Genomic DNA, 19016 nt, shown 5'->3' with positions numbered 1-19016 from the left:
TAGATTGGAACTGCTGGCTGTTTAGTTAGTAGCGGTAGAACTTAACCACTACACCACCAGGGTTTCCAAAGAGTAACTATCAAACAATTTTTCCTTTCTGTGAGTAGGAAAAACACAAGTAAAGGTATTCACAAAGAGAAAAATGTGGCAAGTCTGAAGCAAATTTGCCAATATTCAGCTCTGAGTCCGTGAGGAAGGAAAACAATGAATGGAGGTGCTGGGGACTGAACCCAGTTATTCTCACATGCTAAGGAGAAGCTCTACCACTGAGCTACACCCACTTCAGCAAAACTATGAGACTAGGCCATAATACTGACTTCCAGCATGGTCTGCAGGCGTTTTAAAACGCACGTTTTCATAAGTCAAAATCCATTATGTTCAATTCTCGTATTCCTGGATTGTATCCTGGCTCGCAGCTATGACAGAAGGACAAAAAACGCATTTCAGACCAAATGACTCTGAGATCTTCCAGCAGTCGTTGGCTTCTACAAGGACTGCTTTTAGCCAATTGCGGGAGTGTCAGTTCCAGTCCACCACGAAAGAGAGTTGCGGGACTGAACGTTCTGTTAAGTCTTTTGGAAGAGTCCTTCTCTGCCTATAAAGCTTGCAGAAAGACACAGAAGATGGTGGAGGGAACACAAAGATGAGTTCTGTGAGTGCTGCGAAGCAATGAAGATCCAGGTGGGGAGAAAAAAATCAGAGATTAATTTATTCACAGTATTTGACCGAAACAGGAGCCTTAGTGGAGCTGTAATAAGGAGCTAGGGCTGCTAAACCAAAAGGTCCGAAGTTCGCTTCTTGGAAACCTTATGGAGTCGGGATCAGCTCGACAGCAAAGGGTTATTTAGACCGAAACGAAGAGCAACAAATACAGTCATGCTCTTGCAAATGGCTGTGTTCAGCACCTGGATTTGGAAAAGTAGTTTTGCCTCCGCGATGCTTTTGCACTGGTTTTGAAGAGACGAAGTCAGAAGACGGAAGAAAAAGGACAAAGATGGACGATCCTGTCCTTAAAAAGTCTCTTTTAGATCAAATTCTTTTCTTAATGAGGAAAGCACGAGAGAGGCGCTTTATGGGCTGGGGGCAACCTTCTAAACAAATTCGCTCTTTATAAACATTCTCTATGTCTGGAGAAGTCCGCAAATTCCTGATGTGGTGCAACTTTCAATCCAGATATAATGGAGAAAATCCAGATCTTCTCGGATGGAAGGGACGGGTCCCCAGATTAAGTTACTACTACATTAGAAAGTCACCTGTCTGGGAACTGGAATGCGAGGAGGACTGGGCGCGAGGGAGGGAGTGAATAGGAGAGAGCAGGGGTGGGGGTAGCTTATCGCGGGAGGAAAGGAGGACCCTGAGCGGAGGGGAAGAAGCAGCAGCAGAAGAGTAGTTGACAGAAGAGGAATAGGCTTTGAAGGAGGTTCTTTAAGAACGGATAGGACACGGACTAGGCCGCAGGTAGAAAATAACCGAGTTCCAATTTTTACCGTGCTTTCTGCAGGCCCTCGGGAAGAGGAAAGTATAAAACCCACAAAAAAGTACGATTGGTTTTGCCCAAAATTTTGTGACTGAGAGAGCCTCGCTGCTCTTTCCATGGCTGAGCATTTTGGAACGCCCTTTGTGTGGTTCCGTGTTTCTGGAATCGCAGTTGCTGGTTTTGGAGGCTCTGGAAAAAGCCACAAGGAGGCAGCATTGTTCCCATCCCACGTGCAAGCAAAGCAGCCTGAGGCTTAGAAGCAGAATCCCCCGACAACTCCGGGCTAGAATATCTTCTATTTACACCAATTTTGTTTTAGGGTGTTTGGGTTTAATATACAAGGGAAAGAATGAAAAAGAAAAGTCAAGCAGTGACCAAGCCTTTTTGGTTTGAATAGACTCTTACCAAACCCATCAAACTTCTGGAGAGCTCAGTGTACCAGGCCTCTAGTCTGAGGATGTAGGATTCATGACCCTGTTCTGGTGTAGATGCTTTAAGTTTTCCCATAATTCTTTCTCACTCTTACACAAAAGGCTACTGAGCCCAGCTTTCTTCTAGAGCAACTCTGGGAATATTTGCAGTGTATTTTACTACTGACATGCTTGCTTTTCTCAGTGGGAATCTGAAGAGCAAGATTTCAAATGTGGAAAGTCAGATTTGCAATATTATTTGACAGTTATTCATTCAATGTGCACAGCAACCTTATTCCCTGTCCTACTGTCAAATAGATGAGCAAATTAGTGACTTAAGGAATGAAGAGGATGGCACAATGTTGAGAGGTCAAGGCTGATGATGCAACTTAAATTTGGAAATTTTTAGGAAAATCTGCAATTCTCTGGATTGTGGAAATGCTAGGTCCTTTCACTTTGCGAAAGATGGAGTGGATTTTACCTCTTGTTGGGTTATGTTCTTTTTCTTTGGTAACATTGGATAGGGTTGGAAAGGGGAGAGGAGGAATTTGATTTGGGGCTTCATTAATTTAGGATACTTATATGAATTTAAGGCACAAATTCTTGTTAAAGTCAGTAATTCCTGAGACTACAATGTTACAAAGATCTCTTACCAGGAGATTTGTATACAGCATGTGTCTGTAGATGAGAGGGTCTCTGCACAGAGGTAGAGAGAGCTCTGAAGAGGGTCCATTGTAATTTGAAGATTCGGAGCTCATTAAAGGTGTTCATTGAAAACCAAGAGATAAGCTTTGCCTCTAAAGTGATCTTGAACTCTGGAGTTCATAGTGATTATCATTACCATCTTGGAATTTCTTAGAACACCTAAGAAGCAGCAACCTCCAGGTGAGATGACTTGTATCTCTTCTTTGCCAACTTCTACCCCAATAAGAATCCTCTCCATGTTCACAGGTATTCTACGAAAACCCCTGATAACTTGGGAGGACTCCATGTTTCTAACAGAACTTGCCTCCCACCTGACCCACAAGACAAGCTCATCAGTGCAATTGAATGTGAAAAAAGCAAAGAGAAGCAAAGGTCTCCTTGAAGGAGACCATTAAACAGACGTCAGACACCAAGATATGCAGCCACTTGAGTATGGGCAGAATGATAGAGCAGGGATTAATTTGGCTCTGAGTCTTGTAAAGCATAATTAGGTTAGTTTTGTGGTAACCGTGAAATTATTGGTTTATATTGTGGCTAGAGCAATCTGGATTCCAAATGTACCCTTGTAAGATCCTGATATAGAGGTATGCAGGGATGCATTCTTGCTAAATCAAGTTGTATTTGAAAGTCTCAGAAGTGTATTTTATGTATTATTTGTGAGAAGGTCCAATCTACTGTGTACAGCACTGTCTGAATACCCCCTCACAGGAGAGACTTTGTTAAGAATTCTTAAATTATAGGATTTTATGAGATACTAAATTTTAACTTAGTAGAAGAAACATACATATGCTCTCTGTATTTTATTCAGGAAATCCAAAACCTTCAAATTGTATGTATAACCCACGTAGGTCCTGGGAAGAATAGAAGTCAATCTGTTTTGGAAGGATCCTCAAAAGTGAGGGTATGGAATAACATTTTGAAGATAAAGAGTTACATATTATGTTCTAAATTTTACACAGTACATTTTCATAATGCTCTCCTTTGATTTTTACAAAAGCTTTTTAATATAGTTATTAACAACAATAAAAACCAAACCCATTGCCTTCAAGTAGATTCCAAATCCCAGCAACCCTATAGGACAGAGTATAACAGCTTCATAGGATGTCCAAGGAGTGGCTTGTGGATTGGAACTGCTGAGCTTTTGATTAGCAGCCAATCTCTTTACCACTGAGTCACCAGGGCGCCAATATAGTCATAATTGGTCCTGTTTTAGAGGTATGGAAAGGATATGCATTTTGCCATATTTCACTAATTTATTAGTGGATGGGGTTAAGACACAAACCAAGATTTTATGCCTGCAAATCTTGAGTTCTTTCTGTATAACTTCATACCGCTTCTTTCCCTCTCTCTTTCATACCTGCACACATTTAGTATTTCCCTCTTGTGTTAGGCCCTATATCTGTCATATGACAAAACCATAAATGCAATTAGACAGTGACTAACTCTAGTATGATTTTCATCAGTTATGGAGTTTTGCTCACTATCTTTCTTAGTTCAGGCCCCCATTTTAGGAACTCAGTAGTTATTGGCTTAATGATATTCTGGCATCCTTGTAGGATCTTCGGCAGATTAACCATAAACGTTACATCATATGTTAGTTTCTAGAATTAAATCAGATAGCTCCTATCATTCTTGCAAATTGGAATAGGAAGAAACCAAAAAAAAAAAAAAAGAAGAAAAGTAAAAATGAAGGGCCTGGAATTGATGGAGAAGATAAGGTCTCCACACAAAGTAAAGCAAAAGATTCCAAGTTCTTTGCAGTTACAGTAAGATTCATTAATATCTTGAAGAAAAAAAATAAACACCCATTGAGATCTTGAAAAATCATTACAAAAAAGTAATAAAGCGAGAAGATGGGATGATGATCATTAGAGGGTACCCAGATTTGCTCCCTTGTCTTTTTGAAGCTCAGCCCATTTTAGATATCCAAAGCCTTTTTAATGTTAATTATTGATTTGCAAAAGAAGAAACTTCTCCTATATCATTTCTCCCTTTCAGCAACATTTCAGGAATTAGTCACTGGAAGTTAATTCAAGAATCTTCTACATATTGCACAATAAGAAATAAACAACCAGGAAGGGACTCAACCATTCAGTCCTCTAATTCCAAAATCAGACACCTTATCCATTAGGCCACTTGGCCAATTCTGTGAGGACACTGCAGAAGCATGTAAGTCAAAGTGTTGATAACGGAATATTAGGTTTCTGTTGTTAAATTTTTAACTTTGCAATTGGAGGATATATTAACAACATTCAAAAAAAGAATCAACTATCATCTGAAACCTCTGAAAACAATTACTTAGAATTAGTAAGCTCAGACAGACAGTGAGATGATCAGAAGTGACATTTCTTCAAGTTACTTATGACGATGATTCATTTGGGCGGAGAATCATGATCGGAGAGCTAAACACTGCAATGAAGGGGTGCAAAAGACAGCATGAAGAGAGGGTGGGATTGCCAGAAGTTGGTATGTTCAGACCTTTTCTGTCTCAAAGATAATACAGCTTAGTTCCAGGGAGAAAGGTTTGGAAGTTCAAACAAGAGTTCCTTTTGTCAGAAATGCCTACTTTTTTTTTTTTTTAACCAGATTTTTTTTTTTATTATTGTGCTTTAGGAAAAGGTTTACAGAGTGAGTTAATTTCCCATTCAATGGTTTATTCACAAGTTGTTCCATGACATTGGTTACAATCCCTGCAATGTGTCAGCCCTCTTCTATTACCACCCTGAGTTCCCCATTCCCATTTGTCTGGTTTTCCAGTCTGTTTCTGCCTACTTTGCTTTGGGGCAGATGTTGCCCTTTTGGTCTTATGTAGATGATTGTTTTGAGGCACACTTTCCTCACAGAAATTATTGTTTTGTTTTTTTTTAACAGGCCTGTGTATTATTTGGCTGAAAGGTGATCTACAGGAATGGTTTAGAAATGCCTACTTTTAACATTGGGAAAATATTTTATTACAATCCATTTATAACATAGGTTTTAACAATTTGATCCTCCACGAACAAGTAGAAGAATCACCTGATATGGTGGTTGAATGAGGTAGTGTGTCCCAAACCTCCCTGGGAGAGTTGTCCTGATGTGAGAGGTGCAGGTTGGTGACTTCCAAGCTACTTCAAATGGAAAGGAGAGGGGCAAAATGGTTTGGAGGGACACTTGTCTCATTGAAATGCTAACTAGCCCCAAGTTATTTTGCCTAAAAGTTGTTCCTTAGTTTCCTTGCAGACTAGACTGATCCACAAAACAATTCAAGGTAATTTTGTGTGGCCCACCCCCAACTCTGCCTTATATATTGGTAGGGTAGGAGAGAATAGTAATACACAAATTCCTAAAGGTAAGAGCTCATGCATTCTCTCAGTTTTCATGTAATCTTGGTTTCTTGGAAGTGTCAAGTTATTTGGAAGAAATAAATAATAGTCTTTTCCCATTCCCTGCCCTGCCTTTCCTCCCCAGAGAGGTTAATCTTTTTTCACTCCAAATTTCCCCATGTGTTCCCAAATTTCTTGTACAGTATTTCTCCACGTTTAAGTCAGAACTCAAAACTATCTTAGGTTGTATTCTGGATGGTATGTCCTAATGTGCGCTAATTCATCAAGATAATTATTGTTTTCCTTAAATTTTTTTTTTTTGAAAGTGAGCAACAAACAGTATTCAAGACATGAAGACCTGAAGGAGGAAGAGAAAAAGGAGACCATAGAGAAGAAGTAAGAAGAAAAGGAGAAATAAAATGAAAAGAAGGAGGAGTGGCTCACAGATGGCAGGGAAGTTGCATCATGAAGAAAAGCACTGTGGAGATGCAGAAGACTAAACTCATGCATCTGTGCTTGCCCACCATTGTGGAACATTCTCAACCATCTTCAATTTTTCTCTCCTTCATCTCTTTTTTCTTCTGTCTCCCACGGCTGCAAGAAAGATGTACAAGAAAATGCAGAGGGAAAGGAAGAATAGCATGAGTGTTGCTTGGAGAAAAATAGAAGCAGGTGGCTAACTAAGAAACAAATAACACTGGACACTCAGCAAAAATGAAGCCCTCTGGGTGTAGGAATGTGATCTGAAAGCCAGGAGCGCATTGTCTAGGCAACCGAGTCTGTTTCAGAAAGTTTAAAGAGACAGAAGATAAGACAGAAGGAAGGGACATTCTCCTAGAGATTATAACATCTGTTTGAAACATTATCTTCTTGGAAAACAGGAGCATTAACAGGAAAGCTATTTGGGAATCAGGACATGAAACGTAAAAGCAATTGGCCTACATAAAACCCATATTCGGTACTCAAGAAGACATGGAAGCGGGAGCCTGAGTAGCTAATTTAGTAGAGCATCAGACTTCTAATCTGAAGGTTGAGGGTTCAAGTCCCTGCTCAGGCGTTTTCCTCCTTTTACCCTCCTTATCTCTCTTAGAACGCTATTGACATTCTGCTTGCTTGTAGAGAAAACCACCCCGACATTTACTATAGGCTTCTTCATTCTTCTCTTCGTGATTTGCTCAACAAGAATCTGAATAAAGTAAGGAGAATAGAGAAAGGGCAAAGTGTTAAGTGCTTAACTACTAGCCAGAAGTTGGTGGTTTGAACCCACCCAGAGGTGCCTCAGAGGACAGGCCTGGTAATCTGCTCCTGAAAGGTGAAAACCTTGAAAACACTGTGGAGCAGTTCTACAGTGCCCACAAGGGGTCAGTAAAAGTCGAAGCAGCCCAATCCTTCCAAATGAAGTGAAGGTTTCTAAATACAAACTTCCCTCTTCCTGTCCCTCAACTTTTGTAACTTAGATTTTTCGTTCGAATGCCCTGAGGGTTTCTAACAAAGGCACTCCATTAAGAGACTCAAACAGCCAAGTATGCATCACTTGTACTCATAGCAAGTAGTCATTTGGAGAGGAGGGAAGGGAAAGGAGAAGAGAAGGCTGGGGGTGGGGGGGGGAGTTGAATTCAGCTACAGAGTCTCCCTTAAAACCGTCGCTCCCTTAAAATCCCACAATGCCAATGTCTAGGGTTGTAAGGACTCTAATCTTATAACCTGAAGTGTAGAGCTTCTTGGGGGAAAGGCGAAACGAAGTGGAGCGGGCTGGCCACACGAGGTCCCTGATCCAGGTAAAGTACTCCTAAGCCGAAGAGCCTTATGGCTCCAGCAAACCACTACTGTACCCTCTACTCACCCAAGGCCTGGTTTCAAGTGCAGTGTGTCATCGAATCGCAAAGAAAGTAAAGTCTTCTCGTCTCTAACCCGACCCTTGCACCCTGCCGTTGACACCCCCGCCCCTCGGCCCCCTCTCACCCCTCCACTCGGTGCATTCCTGTTCCCCCCACACCCACCCACCTAGGACGCTCAGAGGGCCTGGCCTGCTGGTAGTGAACCTAAATGTAGCTCTGCGCCCCAGAAGATTCTGCGTGGGATTGTGAAAGGGCCGCGGGAGTCAGGGTGAAACAGCAAGTCTAGCTGTGAAACTGAGCGCAGCTCTGCCTTCCAGAAGGTCCCGCGTGGGACTGTAGCAGGGCAGTAGGTGTCAGGGTGATACAGCAGGGTCCGTGGGTCCCTAGGACTCTCTATGACTGAAACTCCTGAGAGGATGAGGTGGGGAGGGGCGGGGCAAGAGAGGGGAGACTCAGGGACCTGGCCCAAACCGCCTTGGTGAGGTGAGAGCATGCAGGACGCGTGCTCTCTAATGGATGTTATTCTTTGACTATTTTTACACTTTATGATATCCGGGTATCATAAAGAGACAGCAAAAGAGGTGAAACTTAGGTTTCCATTGTCCCTGCTTGATGGACCATAAATCAAACTTGTTGCCGCCGAAAAAGTGTAAAGTCTCATTCCTGACTTTACCACAACCTTTCCAGTCACCCAGTTCCTCCCTGCACAGCAAGCATAGTTTCTTGGGTATCCTTTCAAGCCTATTATTTCCTCCACTTTTTATACAAATAAGGAAATTCCAAATACCTTTCACTGCATCTCGGTTTTTTCACTTCATGCATGTTTTAGTGATCTCCAAATCAATACAAAAAGAGCTTTCTTCTTTGCTTGGCACCAAAGAATTCCAGTGTATATATCTTGCCCATACAAATAATGCTGCAATAGGTAATATCCCTATCTGACATTTCAAATGGGTGTGAATATTTTCTATACATGGAATTGTTGAAGAAGTGTGTGTGATGTGCCATGGTAATTCTGATGAATCTTGCCTAATATACATTCCCACCAGCATGCCACAATGGTCTGGCCTCCTATACTACTGCAACCACTTTGTATTATAATACAATAATAACAAACTCATTGCCTTCTAGTGGATTGATTCTGACTCATGGTGACCACATGTGTTACAGAGTAGAACTGCTCCACAGGGTTTTCTTGGCTGTAATCTTCACAGAAACAGATTTTAGGCCTTTCTTCTGCAGTGCCATTGTGTGGGTTTGAACCAGCAACCTTTGAGCAAACCTTACTGGCTACACAGGCACCTTTATATAGTAGGCCTTGAGTAAATGACACACTCAGATATTAACGTAGAATAAACAGCACTGTTTGACCACCCGATCATATTTAGTCCAATGGAGCCACCCATAATTTGGAATAGCTATTTAGGTCCCCACTTATAACTGATGCAGCAAAATAAAAACTTCAGATATGGGAGAAAACATTTTTATAAATGAAAATACGATAGAGGTGGCAACTCAAATCAATAGAAATGGATGGATTATTTCATAAATGGTGTTGGGCTAACTGGGTAGACATCTAGGAAAATAAGAGCTTAGATTAACATATCACCCAAGATACTAAATTTCAAATGGATGTAAAATTTTAAAGTAAAAAATAAAACCAAGTAGAATTGCTGAAACTGCTAAAACAGAAAGTTTGTATAACTTTAGGGTAGAAAACAATTTTTACACAAAACTTAGAAACAGTGAAAGCTTGACATAACTCACTGCGTTAATAAAATTCTTTCTGGATATACTTACATTCTCTTTATTAAAAAACAAAACCCATCCACCTACGGTCACTTGATTTTTGACAAAAGACCAATGTCTATTAAATGAGGAAAAGACAGCCTTTTTAATTAATTATGCTGGCAAAACTGGATATCCATTTGTAAAAAAATGAAAGAAGACCCATACCTTACACCATGGACAAAAACTTATTCAAATGGATGGAAGATCTAAATATAATACCAAAAAATTATAAAGATCATGGAAGAGAAAATATGGTTAACACTAGGGGCTCTAATATACACCATAAATAGGATACAAACCATTATTAACAATACACGAACACCAGAAGATAAGCTAGATAACTGGAAACTTCTATAAATTAAACACTTAGGTTCACCAAAAAACTTTACCGAAAAAGTAAAAAGAGATCTTACAGGCTGGGAAAAAAGTTTTGGCTATGGCACACCCAACAAAGTTCAAGTCTCTAAAATCTATAGGAAAATCCAACACCTCTACAACAAAAAGGCAAATAATCCAGTTAAAAAATGGGCAAAGGATATGAACAGACACTTCACCAAAGAAGACATTCAGGCAGCTAACAGTCACACAGGGAAATGCTTGTGATCACCAGCCGTTAGAGAAATGCAAACCAAAACTACAGTGAGATACCATCTCACCCCAACATTATTGGCATGAATCAAAAAAACAGAAAATAACAAATGTTGCAGAGGCTTCAGGAAGATTGGAACTCTAATTTACTGCTGGTGGGAATGCAAAATGGTACAACCATTTTGGAAACAATATTGTCGTTCCTTAAAAAGCTAGAAATACAAATGCCATATGATCCAGCAATCCCACTCCTAGTAATATATCCTAGAGAAATAAGAGCCCTCACATGAATAGACATACATATGCACACCCATGTTCATTGCAGCATTATTTACAATAACAAAAATATGGAAACAACCTCAGTGCCCATCAACAGATGAATAGATGAAGTAGGGTATATACACACAATGGAATACTATACAACAATAAAGAACAATGATGACTCTGCAAAACATCTCACAACATGGATGAATCTGGAGAGCATTATACTGAGTGAAATAAGTCAATCACAAAAGGGCAAATATTCTATGAGACCACTATTATAAAAACTAATGAAAAAGTTCCCACACAGAAAGAAAGAATCTTTGATGGTTACAAGGGAGGGGAGTGGTGGGGAGGGAAAAACACTAACTAGACAATTGATAAGCAGTAACTTTGGTGAAGGGTAAGACAGCACACAATACTGGGGAAGTCAACACAACTTGACCAAGGCAAAGTCATAGTAAATTCACAGACACATCCATATTCCTTGAGGGATCGAAGTACTGGGCTAAGGGCTGGGATTCATGGTCTCTGGAGACATCTATCTTGATTGGCATAACATAGTTTATAAAGAAAATGTTCTAGATCCTATTTTAGTGAGTAGCATCTAGGGTAGTAAAATCTTGTGACTAGCGATCTAAGATACGTCTACTGGTCCCATCCTATCTGCAGCAATGGAGAATGAAGAAAACCGTAGACACAAGGGAAAGATTAATTGAAAGGACTCATGGGCCACACTACCACAGCCTCCAGCCAACTGAGTCCAGCACAACAAGACTGTGCCTGGATACCACCACCGACTGGTCTGACATAGACTGGAGAAACCCCGAGAATATGGCCCCCAGACACCTTTTAACTCAGTACTAAAGTCACTCCTGAGGCTCACCGTTTAGCCAAAGATTAAACAGGCCTATACACACAGGCGTCTCTCCATTTGTCGTACTGTGGGGGCTTTCATGTTGCTGTGATGCTGGAAGCTATGCCACCGGTATTCAAATAGCAGCAGGATCCCCCTTGGTGGACAGGTTTCAGCAGAGCTTTGAGACTAAGACAGACTAGGAAGAAGGACCTGGCAGATTACTTCTGAAAAAAAAATTAGCCAGTGAAGACTGAATGAATAGCAGCAGAACACTGTCTGATACAGTGCTGGTAGATGAGCCCCTCACATTTGGGAGGCACTCAAATGATGACTGCAGAAGGGTTGCCTCCTCAATGTAGAGTCGACCTTAATGATGTGAATGGAGTCAAGCTTTTGGGATCTTCATCTGCTAATGTGGTACACCTCAAAATGAGAAGAAACAGCTGCAAACATCCATTAAAACCAGAACATTGAATGTGAAAAGTATAACCCAAACCAAAAGAATAAATCTAGGAAAATTGGAAATTGTCAAAAATAAAATGGAACACATAAAGATCAATAGCCTAGGCATTAATGAGCTGAATTGGAATGGTATTGTCCAATTTACGTACACAAACATATGGTCTACTATGTCAGCAATGACAAATTGAAGAGGAATGGCATTGTGTTAATCATCAAAAAGAACGTTTCGAGATCTATTCTGAGTACAATACTGGATAATATTCCTATGCAAAAAGGAAGGCCAGTAAATATGACTATTATTCAAATTTACTCACCAACCACTAAGGCCAAAGATAAAGAAATTAAAGATTTTTACCAACTTCTGCAGTCTGAAATTGATAAATCAGGATGCATTGATAATTATTGGTGATTGGCATGCAAAAGTTGGAAACAGAAGAATCGGTAGTTGGAAAATATGGCCTTGGTGATAGAAAAGATGCTGGAGATCACATGATAGGATTTTGCAAGACCAATGACTTCTTCATTGCAAATACCTTTTTCAACAACATAAACAAATACACACGTGGACCTCACTGGGTGGAACACACAGGAATCCAACAGACTACATTTGTGGAAAGAGACTATGGAGGAACTCAATGCCATCAGTCAGAACAAGGTCAGGGGCCAACTGGGGAGCAGATCGTCAATTGCTCACATGCAAGTTCAAGTTGAAGCTGAAGAATATTAGAACAACTCCAGGAGAGCAGAAGTATGACATAGAGTATATCCCACCTGAATTTGGAGACCACCTCAAGAATAGATTTAACACACTGAACACTAAATGACCAAAGACCAGTCAAGTTGTGGAATGACGTCAAGGACGTCATACCTGAAGAAAGCACGAGGACATTAAAAAGAAAGAAAGACCAAAATGGTTGTTAGAAGAGACTCTGAAACTTACTCTTGAACACAAAGTAGCTAAAGCAAATGGAAGAAATGATGAAGTAAAAGAGCTGAACAGATTTCAAAGGTCAGCTGGAGAAGACAAAGTAAGGTATTACCACAAGTGCAAAGACCTAGAGTTAGAAAACCAAAAGGGAAAAACACGCTCGGCATTTCTCAAGCTGAAAGAACTGAAGAAAAAATTCAGCCTTCGAGTTGCAATATTGAAGGATTCTATAGTCAAAATGGAAGCCCTGGTGGTGTAGTGGTTAGGAGATACAGCCGCTAACCAAAAGGTCAGCAGTGCAAATCCACCAGATGCTCCTTGGAAACCCTATGGGGCAGTTCTACTCTGTCCTATAGGGTCGCTATGAGTTGGAATGGACTCTACAGCAGTGGGTTTTTCTTTTTTTATGGGCAAAATACTGAAGGACACAGGAAGCATCGAAAGAAGGTGGAAGGAATACCCAGCCTCACTGTACCGAAAAGAATGGGTCGATGTTCAGTCATTACAAGAAGTAGCATATAATCAAGAACTGATGATACTGAAGGAAGCAGTCCACGATGCACTGAAGGCATTGCTGAAAAACAAGGCTGCAGGAATTGCCAAAATACCAATTGAGGTGTTTCAGCAAATGGATGCAGCACTGGAAGTGCTCACTTGTCTATTCCAAGAAATTTGGAAGACAGCTACCTAGCCAACTACCTGGAAGAGATCCATACTTATGCCCATGCCAAATAAAGGCCATCCAAAAGAATGTGAAATTATCACACAATATCATTAATATCACACACAAGAAAAATTTTGCTGAAGATCATTCAAAAATCGTTGCACCCCTACACTGACAGAAAAATGCCAGAAATTCAAGCCAGATTCAGAAGAGGATGTGGAATGAGGGATATTATTGCTGATATCAGAAGGATCCTGGCTGAAAGTAGAGTATACCAAAAAGATGTTTACCTGTGTTTTACTGACTTTGGAAAGCCGTTCAACTGTGTGGGTCATAACAAATTATGACTAGCATTGGGAAGAACGGGAATTCCAGAACACTTAATTGTGCTCACGAGGAACCTGTGCATAGATCAATAGGCAGTCTTTCAAACAGAAAAAGCGGATACTTCATATTTTAAAGTCAGGAAAGGTGTCTGGCAGGGTTGTATCTTTCACCATATTTATTCAATCTGTACGTTAAACAAATAACCCAAGAAGCTGGACTATATGAAAAATACAGCATGAGGCGTGGAAGAAGACTCATTAACAAACTGCAATATGCAGATAACACAACCTTGCTTCCTGAAAGTGAAGAGGACTTGAGGCACTTACTGATGAAGGTAAAAGACCACAGTTTTCAGTATGGATTACACCTCAACATAAAGAAAACAGAAATCCTCACGACTGGACCAATAAGCAACACCGTGATAAATGCAGAAAAGATTGAAGTCATCAAGGATTTCATATTGCTTGGATCCATAATCAACGCCCAAGGAGGCAGCAGTCAAGAAATCAAATGACTCATTGTATTGGGCAAATACCCTGCAAAAGACCTCTTTAAAACCTTAAAAAGGAAATATGTCACTTTACGGTCTAAGGTGGGCCTGACCCAAGCCATGGTGTTTTCAATCGTCTCATATGCATGGGGAAATTGGGCAATGAATAAGAAAAACCAAAATAGAAGTTGTGGTTTTGGCAAAGAATATTGACTAAATATTGGCAAACAATCTGTCTTGGAAGAAGTACAGCCAGAATGCTCCTTAGAATGGAGGATGTCGAGACTTCATCTCACATACTTTGGAAATGTTATCAGGAGGAACCAGTCCCTGGAGAAGGAAGAAATACCAGTCTTAGATATAAAGAATAAACAGAAATGACAGTAGTCAGATTTTCCTTATAACTCTGTAATAGGCCTCAAACTACTGTGAAACCAAAACACGGTGCGGTGGATTCCGACTCACGGTGACATGCCATGCACCGAAACGTTACCAAGTAGTCCTTGGGTTTAACCACTGCTGTTAGGAAGATAAATAGCTTCTTTGGGTTACCAGCCTCAGGCGACTACCCCAAATGACAACTGCAAACGCTGTTTTTAGAAGGACTCAATTTATAATAGAACTGGCAGCGGTGGGATTCGAACCCACGCCTCTATAGAGACTGGAGCCTAAATCCAGCGCCTTAGACCGCTCGGCCACGCTACCTCCCATGTTAGGCCAAAAAAAAAAAAAAACCAAACCCAGTGCCATCGAGTCGCATGCTAAAAGCTTTTAAATCCCAATATTTTCAAAGAAAAAAGGCTATTTTCCAAAACACTGATACATAACAACTAAAATTTGTTAGGAACTTATTATGTGGTATGCACTGTCCTTACATTTACTGTCATTCAATCCTCCTAACTGCCTCAAAAGATAGGTACTTTTAATATGATCTCCATTTGCCTAATGGATAATATAAGGTACAGAGATGATAAGTAACTTGCTGAATGTCACCCAGCAGAAAGTGATATTTAACGCAGAGTGGAAAACTTCACTCTGTTGATGTTTATTTACTCAAGGGTAAAATCCTGAAATAATTTTGATCAAGGTTATTGTGACAAATTCAGAGCAACAGCAACCTTATGTATTATGTAGCATCAAATCCTTTTGGGGAATGGAGGTATATAGTACATAAAAAGCTAATGCTTCAGAAATTTCACTGAGGCTTGAAATCATTTGAATTGAGAGTTTTGCCAAAAAAGATGTTTGTGTAACTGCTTTAGAGCAGTGGGCAGTGTGTCAGTCTCATAATCGGAAGGTCCTGAGTTTGAACCTCAGAGAGAGCACACAGGTTTTTTATCTGTTCTACATACACTCACTTGAAAAAGAAACTTGGGAGTAGGGAAAATCATTCCACTTATCAATTTTTGAGTATGACACGCAGATTCCAGAACTAACTCCCATTCAATTTCATGTGATGCTATTATAAGTGGACCTGTACAAACTGTGATTTTTTTTTTAACACTCTGTCAAGAAATCCTTCAAGAATTTTATCAGTCTCCCTTGGCAACAAGATAGCTCTTCGGTACACTGACTACAGTCCACCCTAATACCAAACTCTGGATTAGTTACCTATTGCTACTGTGGCAAATTACCACAAATTATTAATGGCTTAAAAAAAAAAAAACCCACAATTTATTATCTTACACTTGTAGAGGTCAGAAGTCTGAAATGGGTTCTGTGCAGGGCTGGATTAAGGCATGTGAGATCCTTAAATACTGATAATCTGTGCTATCCATGATGTAACATCTTTTTAAATGCGACTATAATATTAGGGATTGAAAATAAAAGTTGCATATGCCCTTTCAGCAGAAAAAGACAAACTGGACTACAAAAATTTTAGTGCACGTGGGGTACTATGATTTTTACTATGTAACTAATTTTCGAAAAAAAAAAAAGAATATTCTCCATATTCCACAACAAAGAAAAGGAGTCACTGAACTTAGTTGTTTCAAGAATCATTGTAAAATTCTGTTGATCTCCCACAACAAAAAGTTGACTTTCACCATTTTTGCATTAAATGGCTCACACTTTAATTTTGATGCTTGTTTCGAACATGTTATAATTAAAAATTTTTCTTCCCATTTCTTGTTCTTACACATTTTTCAGTGATTTTACCGCAATTAAGCTGCCAAACAATATCTACTTCCATATATAATAAGGATGATGCATAAAGTCTTTCTTGAATCATTGTTATACAGTGAGGGTTTTTTAGGAATGAAAACACATGTTCTGTTGTACAGTTTGTGATCATTAAAGCTAGAAATATGCATAATGCTATTTCAACATTGGGAAATACACATTGTATTTTATCTGATATTATGGAATCATATATGCCTACATGAGTAAAATTTGTCTTTCCTGAATCTGTAAACTTAGTTCTCACCTAAGAATGAAATTGTGGCACTTCTCCATAAAAGTTTGTTTTTAAGCCATGCGGATGAGCCTGCAAGAATTTCTTCAATGCTTTCAGGCATTCTTTATCAGGTATATCTACATTGTTTGAGAAGGAAAATCTATCTGAAAGAACTTCATAAATGTTCGCCCTTCTTTTCATGCAAGATGTGAGCGTGCCAATGATAGCGTATTACGTGGTTAAGAGAAATCGACCTCTAGCACTCAGTGATACTTCTGGAGCACTTCCATCATTTTACTTGTTTCTTTCTGATGCATCTATGATGGAGAACTGCTTGGTAATCAGTATTTGGTAGTATTTGTATTATTTTCAAATCTCTTAAATTATGTAATACTGTGTTAATGACTAGTAGAGATTTGTTATGCCTTAAATTTACTTCTGAATCTTGGATATTCCACATAACCAACATAAATACATACTCTAGTGTTTGCATTTTGTTGCCGATGTTTTCAGTTTCTCTTTTGGTATCTTCTTTTTGTGTTTGGTCCTCAGCAATATTTTCTAAGCCATCTAGAATCTAAGTGTACAGTTGCAGGATTGCACTCACTTCTGCAGCATGAGCTTCCCACCGTGTATTAGAAAGACAATTTAATACTTGATCATTGCCTAAATATGTTTTAAGAACTGTCCATTGGTGAGAAAAAACTACTAAGAAGAGGTGGCAAAAATGTATAAAGTAACTGAACAGTAGAGAAAAAAAAACCAGCTGCTTGTAGACAACAATCTACTGCAGCTTCATCCTTCAAGATGAAGTGAATGTGCAGCACATGAAATGAAAATGGCAATTCATTACGTTCAAAAATTTTCGGCCTTTATAAATTTGCATGCCTTTAAAACGCCTTGAAAAATTGGCAGCATTGTCATAGGACTGGTGTCTGCACTTAGAAAAATCAATTTTGCAAACTTCACACAAATAGTAAAGCACTTGATTGCAATTTCTTCACGGGTACGACTTTTTAAGGTAGTAAATGTGATACATTGCTCAACAGGTTTTCCATCTATGGAGATACGTATCTTAATGCTTAGCTGATCTGTATACGAAAGATCAGGAACGGACTCTACAGACAAACTCAAATATCAAGCTGTACTTGTTTCACTGAAAATAATTGTTCAAACTTTATCACTTATAAAGTTGATTAATTCTTCATATGTTGTTTTAGACCCTTTCTTGTGTTACAGTACTTTGAGATGTGACCTGCTAAATATGGATCAAACTTGGAAAAAAGTTCAAGTAAACCCTAAAAATTTCCATTTTGGGAGGACACAAACATTTCATTTCTTCCTGAAAAAGACAGTCCACATTCAGCAATTGTCATAATGACAGCACCAAAACATTGCAAAACGGCTTTCCAATGCTGACGTTCTTCATTGATTTGCTTCCAGTTCATGAGTTAAGTGAAAGCCATGTCTTTGGCTTAAATATGACAACATACAATCTCTGTAAATTGAGCTGTTTTCATGTTTACCAATCATCTTCAAGTTGTTAAACCCATCTGTAGAAAATTGAGAATTAAATGTCTTAGGACTGAATAGTTTGCAAACAGAGGCAACTGATGAAAAATCCCTCTTATAATTTTCACCATTAGCTTTGCACCCTAGAAATACATTCTGGCTACAGAACCTTGTTTGTCTACCATCCAGAAAATTGCAACGTGAATTTTCAAATGGTTCACTGTGATGTTGGCAATCACTTGGCCTTCCTTTTACCCAGTAATTTATATCATTAGAGGAAAAATTATTACTCAAAGCAGGATCCGTATTTCTGTTATTTATGAGGTCTGCAGATTCGACAGTTTCAGCTTCTGAAACAGTTTCAGTTTCTACACCATCATTAAATTTTTTTTTTTTAATACAGCAAAGAATGGATGTAGAATTTGGAAAAAAATCCTGCTATATTCATATTGCTATTAGTAATTTCAGCAGTAGCAGTACCGGTACAATGATTTGCACCCATTAAAACTGAGCGTTCAACAGATCAAGTCTCTTCTGATTCATTATATTTTAAAAAGCAAGTTAATTTTAGAATCATCTTTAAGAATTCACAAATCTTTTTCTTTTTATCTTCTGCGAGCTTTTGTTTTTAAATGCCATTTTTAAACTTGGTTGTACTGCAGCAAATAAATTTGGATAATTGAAAATAAATAAAATTTATAACCAAGTAAAATTTATAAAATAAAACTAACATTCAAATTTGGATGTTAACACAAAAATTTATATTTGAAAATTAGGAAGTAAAAAAAATTCATTTAGAACATGTAATTTTATTGTTCAGGCCTGAGATAGTCAAAACAAATAGTACTTACAAGGTAGTTAAAAATAATTTCATTCATGTATGATGTTTGTTGGTGGGCCCTTGGTGTATCTCCACAATTTTTTTGGTCTCGAAATAATACTTAAAAACTTGCACACTCACTTTCTGTACTTTGATGCTGCATCTTCACAGTTCATCCAACTACCAT

General features: G+C 39.0%; 1 non-coding gene and 1 pseudogene across 1 annotated transcript; both read right to left on the bottom strand.

Moving 5' to 3' along the window:
* The window catches only part of LOC126062099 (etoposide-induced protein 2.4 homolog), a 268050-nt pseudogene that overhangs the window by 74780 nt on the left and 174254 nt on the right, over positions 1-19016 (bottom strand).
* On the bottom strand, positions 14726-14807 carry TRNAL-UAG (transfer RNA leucine (anticodon UAG)). Its single transcript has one exon. It is a non-coding gene; the product is annotated as a tRNA-Leu (tRNA).

The sequence above is a fragment of the Elephas maximus genome, chromosome 1 (assembly GCF_024166365.1).
Source record: "Elephas maximus indicus isolate mEleMax1 chromosome 1, mEleMax1 primary haplotype, whole genome shotgun sequence".
Taxonomy (NCBI): Eukaryota; Metazoa; Chordata; class Mammalia; order Proboscidea; family Elephantidae; genus Elephas; species Elephas maximus.
This window is presented reverse-complemented; position numbering and strand designations above follow the sequence as displayed.